Source organism: Centroberyx affinis, unplaced genomic scaffold (assembly GCF_046629955.1).
Source record: "Centroberyx affinis isolate AG114_WGS23_722 - 3 ecotype Tasmania unplaced genomic scaffold, CSIRO-AGI_Caff_v1 ptg005393l_1, whole genome shotgun sequence".
NCBI classification, from domain to species: Eukaryota; Metazoa; Chordata; class Actinopteri; order Beryciformes; family Berycidae; genus Centroberyx; species Centroberyx affinis.
In genome coordinates, this window is record NW_027282698.1 from 97,151 (window position 1) to 105,926 (window position 8,776).

Below are 8,776 nucleotides of genomic sequence, written 5' to 3' on the forward strand. Positions count from 1 at the left end.
GAAAGTGAAATATTGCTTTAAACACCCTTAAACCCTCCCTTCAATCAAATCGGCTGCTTTTCTCACCAGAGCAACTTTAGCTCAACAATCAAGAGACATAGATCTGTCTCTGGGGATTTGCCAGTACTGACCTTTGAACCGTAAAAAAATACATTGAAACAGACAGAAAGAAGAGAAGAGAGCGCTACCGGGATGCACATGAAACATAATATATAAGTAGCGATTTCTAGGGTTGATTTGTATGTTTTTTGTTGGTTTGGTCCTTTGCTTTGCTTTACTAGAATAACACTCTGCCACTGTCTCCCTCCTAATCAACATCCTACTATAAAATGAGGAAAACTCTGTCCATCTGTCTGTCTGTCTGCATGCATCCATTTTGCTCCTCAATGGGTTGGCCAATCAATCTGAAACTGCACATGGGCATTGAGCATTGGCACAGGCAGGGACTGACGAAGCTGATTTTTCCATTTTCCCAAATTTACGCTGTTTATGCGCATTTTTGGCAAGTCTGCGCGGAGTTGTGGTGCGCGCATCCCCGGGTATGGACTAGTTTACTTGATTTACGAATGCTTTCTAAAACTTCAGATGCAGTGTCTGTGTTATAGCATGTAGGCTCTTCCAATAATGCAGCAGTCTTGAGTCTTTATCTTCCATTGGTAGACAGTAAGGAATTGCTCTTTTATTCACCCCAACAGATCCAAGAAGTAAGCCTTATCTCACTGCACAGCGTTAACACTCATCGTCATAGCACCTTATACCATACACTTAATGTGCAATATATTATGAACTCCTTCCTACTTGAGTTGTACCCCATTGTGCACAATCCATGTCTTGATTGTCAGGAGCCCTGAAAACCCTCTTTAACCTGTCTCCACTCCTTCATCTCCACCTCATGACTGAAGTGGATTTCATCAGTGAAATTAATTAGATATGACGGCTTTCACCTGGATTCACCTGCTCAGCCCGTTTCATGGAGAGAGCAGGTCGCCCTAACGTTTTGTCCACTCTGTGTAATTTGTCACAAGTTACTCTTAAGAATTAGTACAACAATTACCAAAAGGAACAGACTGCCAAGAGTACTTAATTATCTGTCAACAAGAGCAGAATTACTCAGTTGGAAATACTGCACAGCATGCTGGGAACCTGTATAGTGAGAGGGCGCTGACTGCACAATATTAATTGCAGATCTTTCCTTATTTTCCTTTTAGTTAGGGTTATCGCCTTCATCCCCTGTGAAACAACAGGTCTACTAGTTCCGCTTTTTTCTGTGTATCCTTGTAAACATGTTATTCATATTCCCTGACAGAGGCATGTGTCCAAATTGTATCAGTTATTTTTACAATTTTAAATTAAAGCAATATTTGATGACTTTTTTGTGGTACAACATTCACTTTTAATTGCTATTAGTGTTGGAGTTTGCCTTTCCAAGCTGCAACAAAACCATCAACCTAACATGAGACTCTGAACAGCTGAGACTGAGCAGGAAATAGTAGTGTTGCACGGGAAGTGATTTGTTTTATGTAACATCCAGGTAGGCTACTATGTTAGAAGACGCTAATGCTAACTGCCGCGTTAGCATCGTAACTGTATATTAGCCTGTTAGCTTTTGTGAGAAGGATTCTACAATGGCAGACACAGTGTTTTATCCCAAGCATCTTATAGTATTGTGAGTGTTTCTGTGTACAAACAGTTTTATCCCAAGCAGCCTACAGTGTCAGGAGTGTTTACTGATCCATAAGCACATTATTGTCTGATGTCACTAAAAGTGCGATGGCACACAGTTGTGAATTCTGACCAGAGGAGCCACTGACATGCCAAGTTATCACATAGAGCCTGAATAAATTCATAAAGACATTTTATTTACAAATGAAAAAGTTATTGATCTTTTTGTTATTTTCCATACAATGATACAGCCTGCCAGTGGCCGTTCACATATTTGATTCCAAACGGAGGTCTCATATGAATATCAATCCAGTGACTCTTAAGAAATGAAATCCAAAGCATCAGTTGCCTAGTAGTGGGTGGTAAGGTGTGGTAAGGTCTAATGGTGAGAGAGACAGTCTCATAAGTTGCTCTGGATAAGAGTGTTAGCTAAATGCCTAAATGTAATGCAGTATAGCCTGGCTCTCTCTAAAGTGTGTGTTTGTTTCTTTACCCAGATTGTCTCTAGCATTATTGATGCTTGCTGTGCTTTTGTCTACCATTAGAAAATCCTTACAGATCTATTGTAGTGCCCAGGGAAGGCAGCACAATATCATCATTAGTCACCTCTATTGGTGTTTTTTAGTGCTGTCATTTGTTTCAGAATTCAAAACAGGTCTATTGTTGTTGCTTGCTGACGTTTTGTTCAATATTCCCTTGCAGGTACAGTACTTAACTGGGCCGATGTGAAAGCACTTTGTCACTGCTGGAGTCGATTTTGTAACCATTACTTGCTGAAAAATAGTCCATTAAGTTTGCACTCTAATACAATAACAACAATAGAAATTATGTTCTTAGTGTCACCTCTGCCTTTCACAAACAGGGAAACATGGAGAATTTTAACGATGGAATGGTTAGGATACAGAATGCCATTAGGTTCAGAAATATACAGGTGACGTAATGAATTTCATTGCATACTGGTTTGATGCAGGTGCTAACTGTCCTGCTGATCAGATTCCTCTCTTTCTGTGTTTTTCTTTGTTCATAAATCTACAACGCAACAAAGGCGAGAGCAGGAAAAACATGCTTACTGAGTAGGCCTACACCGCATCCCCAGTTCATAGATATCCATCAAAGCCACAGATTTTTAGATAGTCGGTAAACAACCTCTAAACTTATATTTAATATTTTGACTGTCAATATACTAAAATGATAGGAATGGCTAACTTTGTGATGCTAACAGTCAAGAAAAAGCTAACGCATATTCTTGGACATTTCTTGGAGGCAGAGCTGCTCTGGAGGCAGAAATTTCTTATTGGTTGAGTTAGCAGAGCTAAAGAACAGCCATTTTTCAGGCTAAGTAACATTAGACTGAAGCCCAGTGAAAGGGCAAAGGTTAAAAGATGAGGTAGCTATACTTATGAAGCCTAGAACTCTTGCTACTAACTGCACATTTTTTATCTATTTTAGCTAGTTAGCCAGCTAGCTGACCTTCCAAGTTCAAACTAACCATACTACCTATAGCTATCTAGGTAAGCTAGTTAGCTAGCTGCTGACCTTCCAACATCATGAATGCCATGAATGAAATGAATTAAAAAAATAAGTCATTACCATTTATAGGCTACTGACTAGTGTTCAAGTTTGCGAGTTAGCTAACTTAATTGCGCTCTGTGGTTCTTTGGCTCCGCCCACTGAGGTTTGTCTCAACCAATAAGATTATTTCTACATCCAGAGCAGCTCTGCCTCTGAGAAATGTTTGAATAACTAAAAAACTAATCCCAACCCCACCCGCCTGCTCCAAGCTGCTCAGTAGCTGACAGAACAAAACTTGTACTGCAAAGCTCCTGGGTGTGAATGTGTGTAACTGAATGAATGAGAAGCAGGGTGTTGCTACAAAAAAAGAGCTTATGCAATGCAAAGCTTCCCTGGATGTATAAACATTAAAAAAAAAAGATGGATGGATGGATGGATGAATGGGTGATCTGCATGGACTTTTTGACTCTAAACCAAAACAAAGAAAAAAAGGAAAAAAAATTACACCCTTCCCCAGTGTCCTATAATACCACCTTCTGGTTAGCTTTATGACAGATGTGCCGCTTCAGCAATCAATTCTGGGCTGGCGTCCCCCTGTTTGTCTGGAGGCAGCGCTCCTCTGTCCCCATGCACAGTATTGATGGCAGCAGGCTGAGAGGACTCTAATCTACTTCCTCGACATGGCCAGTGACGGGAGCCTGTAAATCACCCCTGCTCCGGGATACTGTACATCTCACACATACACACTAGATGCACACATGTTGTCAACCTTTAATACAGTACATGCACACACGTACACTAGAAAGTCCAAGCCGCAGTCAACTGACAGCTGTTTTCAATTTTTCCATTGAAATATCTCATATTTCAGACTGTCCCTTCATGACTTCTCCAAGAGCCACTTGGTGTGCAAAACATCTTTATTAGATTTTCAAAGTCACACAAGGACACAGCATTCATTATTATATTTACCCTCTTCAACTGACGGCATGTTGGCCTTCTCTTAGAACCCAAAATCCACTGGCCTTTCTAGTGTTAAAAGCAAAGACTCTCTATGTCTCCATCCATCTCACACACACGACACACACACACACACCCTTGTGAGTGCTCTCATCTACATGCACACACACACACACGCACATGTGCATGCCCGGTCAAACACACACACTCCCCACATTTTTTTTTTTTTAAAGCAAGGAGGTGTCTGTTTCTCTTTTGTCTCTCTCCATCCATCTCCCTGTTTTTTCCCCCTTCTCCTATTTTCTCTGTCCTCATCTCACTTCAGAGAATTAAATTTTTCTCTCTCTGTCTCACCCTCCCTTCCACCTCCTCCTTCTTTCTCTGGCTCGCGGGAAGTGTATCTTGGGTCTTAGAAAGCAGCTCCACTTAAGCACGATAAGAGGACTTGAATGCGATGCCACAAGCCAATCCACTGTCAGTTGTGGCTGGAGGGCCGCTGAGGGGACAGCGCACTGCCTGACAAGTAAATAAGCCTCTCGGGAACTTATGGAGTGCCTCCCTGGAGAGATGGAGGGTGAGGAGACAAAGCAAAGAGGCCAAGACAGCAGGCTTAATGGAAACGCTATATCTGCCACCTAAGAAAACCCCGCAACCTCCCAAAACCCCCACCATTATCAACCCATTAGCTATAAAACGGATGGATTTTATTCAGAAATGCATTATGTTGCTTAAAGGGAAACTTTGAAAGTGTGACATTTGGCTCTGTTTTTTAATAGGTCCTGTTTTTCACCAGACACTTAATTTGTGTAAAAAAAAGTCTACATTTGCACCAGATTTTCCTTAACATGTCTTGCTGGCATCATGAGCATATCGTAACCCAGTTGTTGTGATTATACAATTTTAAGGAAGGATAACAAGGTCATATGAGTTTCTACCTCTTTTTGTTTATGAAACCATTTCAAACTCCACTGGATAGAGCCAAAAATGGATGGTGGCCAATCTGTCGGCTGTTTTTCTCAGTTTCTGTAAAGTTGACATTTGGCAAATATGAGGATTTCACCCGACAGTGATAATATTCCCTATCTACTCGCTAGCTTCCCAGCTAGCTGTGTCCAATGGTTTCAATACGGAAGTCTAACAAGTCATTTTTTGGGAGAAACTCAAAAATTGAATCCCGCTCCCCACTGTGCTGTAAGTATCTGGTGAAGAAAAATAACCAACTTAAGTCAAAATGTCAAACTGTCCCTTTAAGCTTTTATACTATAATTGTATTGTGTGCTGCTCTTCCTATATATTGGCACAGAAACCCTGGTGTGAAACGATGTGTCAGAAGTCTCTATCAGTGCCAGCATGTTACTAGTCAGCTATTGAGATGAATGAGATCAGATTTATTGTGTTTCTGAAACGCCTGGTGAGTTAAGGAGGTAGTCACTGAAAGATATGAGGCCACCGCTAATGGGGTACAGACAGAGAGCTTTTAGCAAATCAGTCACGGTCTTCTTCTACCCATGAATCAATGCAAATAGGATTTACGGCAACAAATCTGAGTTGCATTGTGTTCTGTAAGATTTAACAGATCTGCGTGCACAGTCAGTGAATGATTCTTCATTTACCTCCTGAATAATTTGATTAGTCAAATGTGATTTAGAGGATTTATCATTAGGCTCTGCTGAAGCTTACTGGCAACTGGCTATGAGAGACGTTGATTTAGAAACATGTATGCATATGCACGCACACGCACACTCTCTCTCTCTCACACACACACAAAGTTGTACACTACATCTGTGTGAGCCGGTCCATAGAGAATGCCCAATGTGCCAGCTGTTGGTAAGTTTATATTTTCTGCTAAATCGAGATAAACACAGCTTTTTCCCATGAACCTCCTCTCAGACCTTGCCAGCATACACACCCCCCCCACCTCCCCCACAACAACCCCCCACCCTCCATACACACACACACACACACACATACCCCCCCCCCCCACACACACACACACACACACACACAGACACACACAGGAACAGCACATCAACAGCTTTCCATATTTTCACATACGGTTCTTGCTTACTGATTATCATTAGTGTGAAGTGGATGTGTCGTTAGATTAAATTTCCCTTAGGAAAATTATGCCTAAAGCCACAAAGGACTACTATAGCTAAAGACCTTTGAGTGTTAGTCATATGTCCCACTTTGTAAGCCTTTTTTCTCACTACTATAAATGGTTAGACTCATTTCTTTATAGTTTTACTTTAGTAGGTAATGAACTTAGCGTTGTAGCAATCCTTTTCACACTTCCCTAGGAAGGAAAAAACCATCATAATTGCAATGAATCACCACACAAACAAATAAATAAACAAATAAATTAATATTTTCAACACTTGCAAGTGGCTCGTCAGTTTCCCTTAGGGACTCTTCACACAGCTGGAGTAGCTTATCTTTCTTTTCACTCTCAACAGGATATCCACACATAACGGGATGTTGAACAGGACAAAAAAACATCCTCCGCCACCATGAAAGAAATATCCCTTCGCAAAGCCTTTAATTTTGGGCGTGAACAGAGCCACAGAGCAAACCGAAAGTGGCTGTGAAGTGTCTGAGACGCTCTGTAAAATGGTCCATAACTGGCAGAGTGAACTTCTGACCTCTGCAAGATGCGAGTTGAACGCAAGCGGCCTCCAAACATCAGATCCAAACGTCACTGACGGTGTCTCTGTGAGGGTGAAATGAAATGAAAACCATTCTGTTAGTCGTAGCATGTGAAATGTGACACAGACGTTACATCTGACGAGCGGGTGAGGAATGTTCTGGATGGACCTAACTGAGGCCTGAGGTAGCGCTCGCTCTGATTCCAGTGGATGATGATCTGTGTTTGTTGTTGTTTTATTTCGTGAAATTCTGTCTCATCTTTTGTCTTGTTGGACCAAAAAAACATGGATGCAAAAAGTTTGTAAAGTAATAATGTGGCATTTTCTCATAAATATTGTCCGTTTGCTACCGATCGCTACAACGCAATAGTTTTTTACGTTTGTTTGGAATAAACAGAAGAAGAAGAACTGGGTAGTTAGCATGAGCAGCGATAGCCACCATGGCTGAACAGACAAAGACAAGAGAAACTCAAACTGCATCAACAGAAAACCCAAGCTCTGCCCACACTGTTTGATTGACAGGTGATCTCTGGGAAGTGCAGTGCAGAAACACCACAGCAGTGAGCGCTTAGCAGCAAAGATGGCACAAAAAAAAAATGAGGATTTCGCAGATTACCCCCTTAAGAAATAAAGAAAATAATGCTTACTTTCTTACTGCATTTTTGAAATTATTCAGTGTGTTTGTAGAAGCATTCCAGGGTTTTATGGTCATGAAACTCATACAACTCATAAATGGTCTTGACATGTAAACAAGTAAGAAACGGAAAAACACCAAAATTGCAGTCTTATTTGTTTTCCGTGACGTTGCCGTTATGTTGCTGATAAATTGCAGCCGACTAGCAGTTTGTCAGTAGCGGGTACCTGCAGGATTCTGTGGTGAACTGGCTGATGATGGAAAATGAACATTAACAACATGTTGAAGTGAAGCCAGCTGTGCTGCATAAATAAAACATTTCATCTCATTTTAGAACATCTCATGTTTTATCATGCTCCATTTCCTGTAATTTGCTTTAGTTGTAATCACACAGTACAGATATATTCTACTTCATTTTAAGTTTAGCAAAGAAGACTTAAATGTTATGTATACTCCTGGGGAATAAAATCTGACCATTGATTTTCTTCCTTAGTATTTATTAAAAACAATAGTGCAGACTGTGTGGCATAAATCATTGTATTATAACACAGATTTTTTTTTTCTAGCAGATAAATATTTAAACAGCATCTGGCTTTTATGTAACTAATCTGTCATCTTTAAAGAAGTGATTTCCTTTTAAGTTACAGCATACTTAATTGAAGAACAACATGAGAAAGAGTCAGAAAATGAGAGTTACATAACAAAAGCAATTCATTGTAATATATCTCCATCGCCATGTTGAATGCATGCTCCTGGAACGAGTCCAAGGAATTCATTTCCTCCGGACAGTTATAACTTTTTTGAAAAAACAAAACAGAACAAAAAAAAAACAAAAACTCCTTCTGTGGGCGATGTGGTGCAGAGATGCTTAACTATCATGGTAATGTTTTGTTAGGAAGTTGCCCTGCTGCACTCTACATATGACACACAATCATAGTGGGTTGAATCCGAATAAAAGTCAGTGAAAAAAGCACTGTGGAACCTCGGGGGGCGCCATGTCGAAAACACATGAATCACAAGAAAACAGTAAACATCACCCCAAGTTAGAGGAGACAAATGAAGACTTCATTGGAGAAGTTCAGGTCTACACATTTAAATCGGATTTGCGTTAGACCTTTTATCAAATATCGGATATTGCCATGTGGTTCAGTGCTGATGTGATGGTGGTTCCTCCCTGACCAGAAAAACAGTCTTAACCTGCAATGAGTTTTTATTTTCTTTGCACATTTTTTTTGCACAGCAGTTTTTTTTTTTTACTTTAATTGTTAAAACATTTTTATTTTTGTTTTTTTGTAAATGAATTTTCCATTTAAAAGACCTAATGTATCCCAGACTTACCCCTGTCATTAAATAGGTGTGGTGGGTC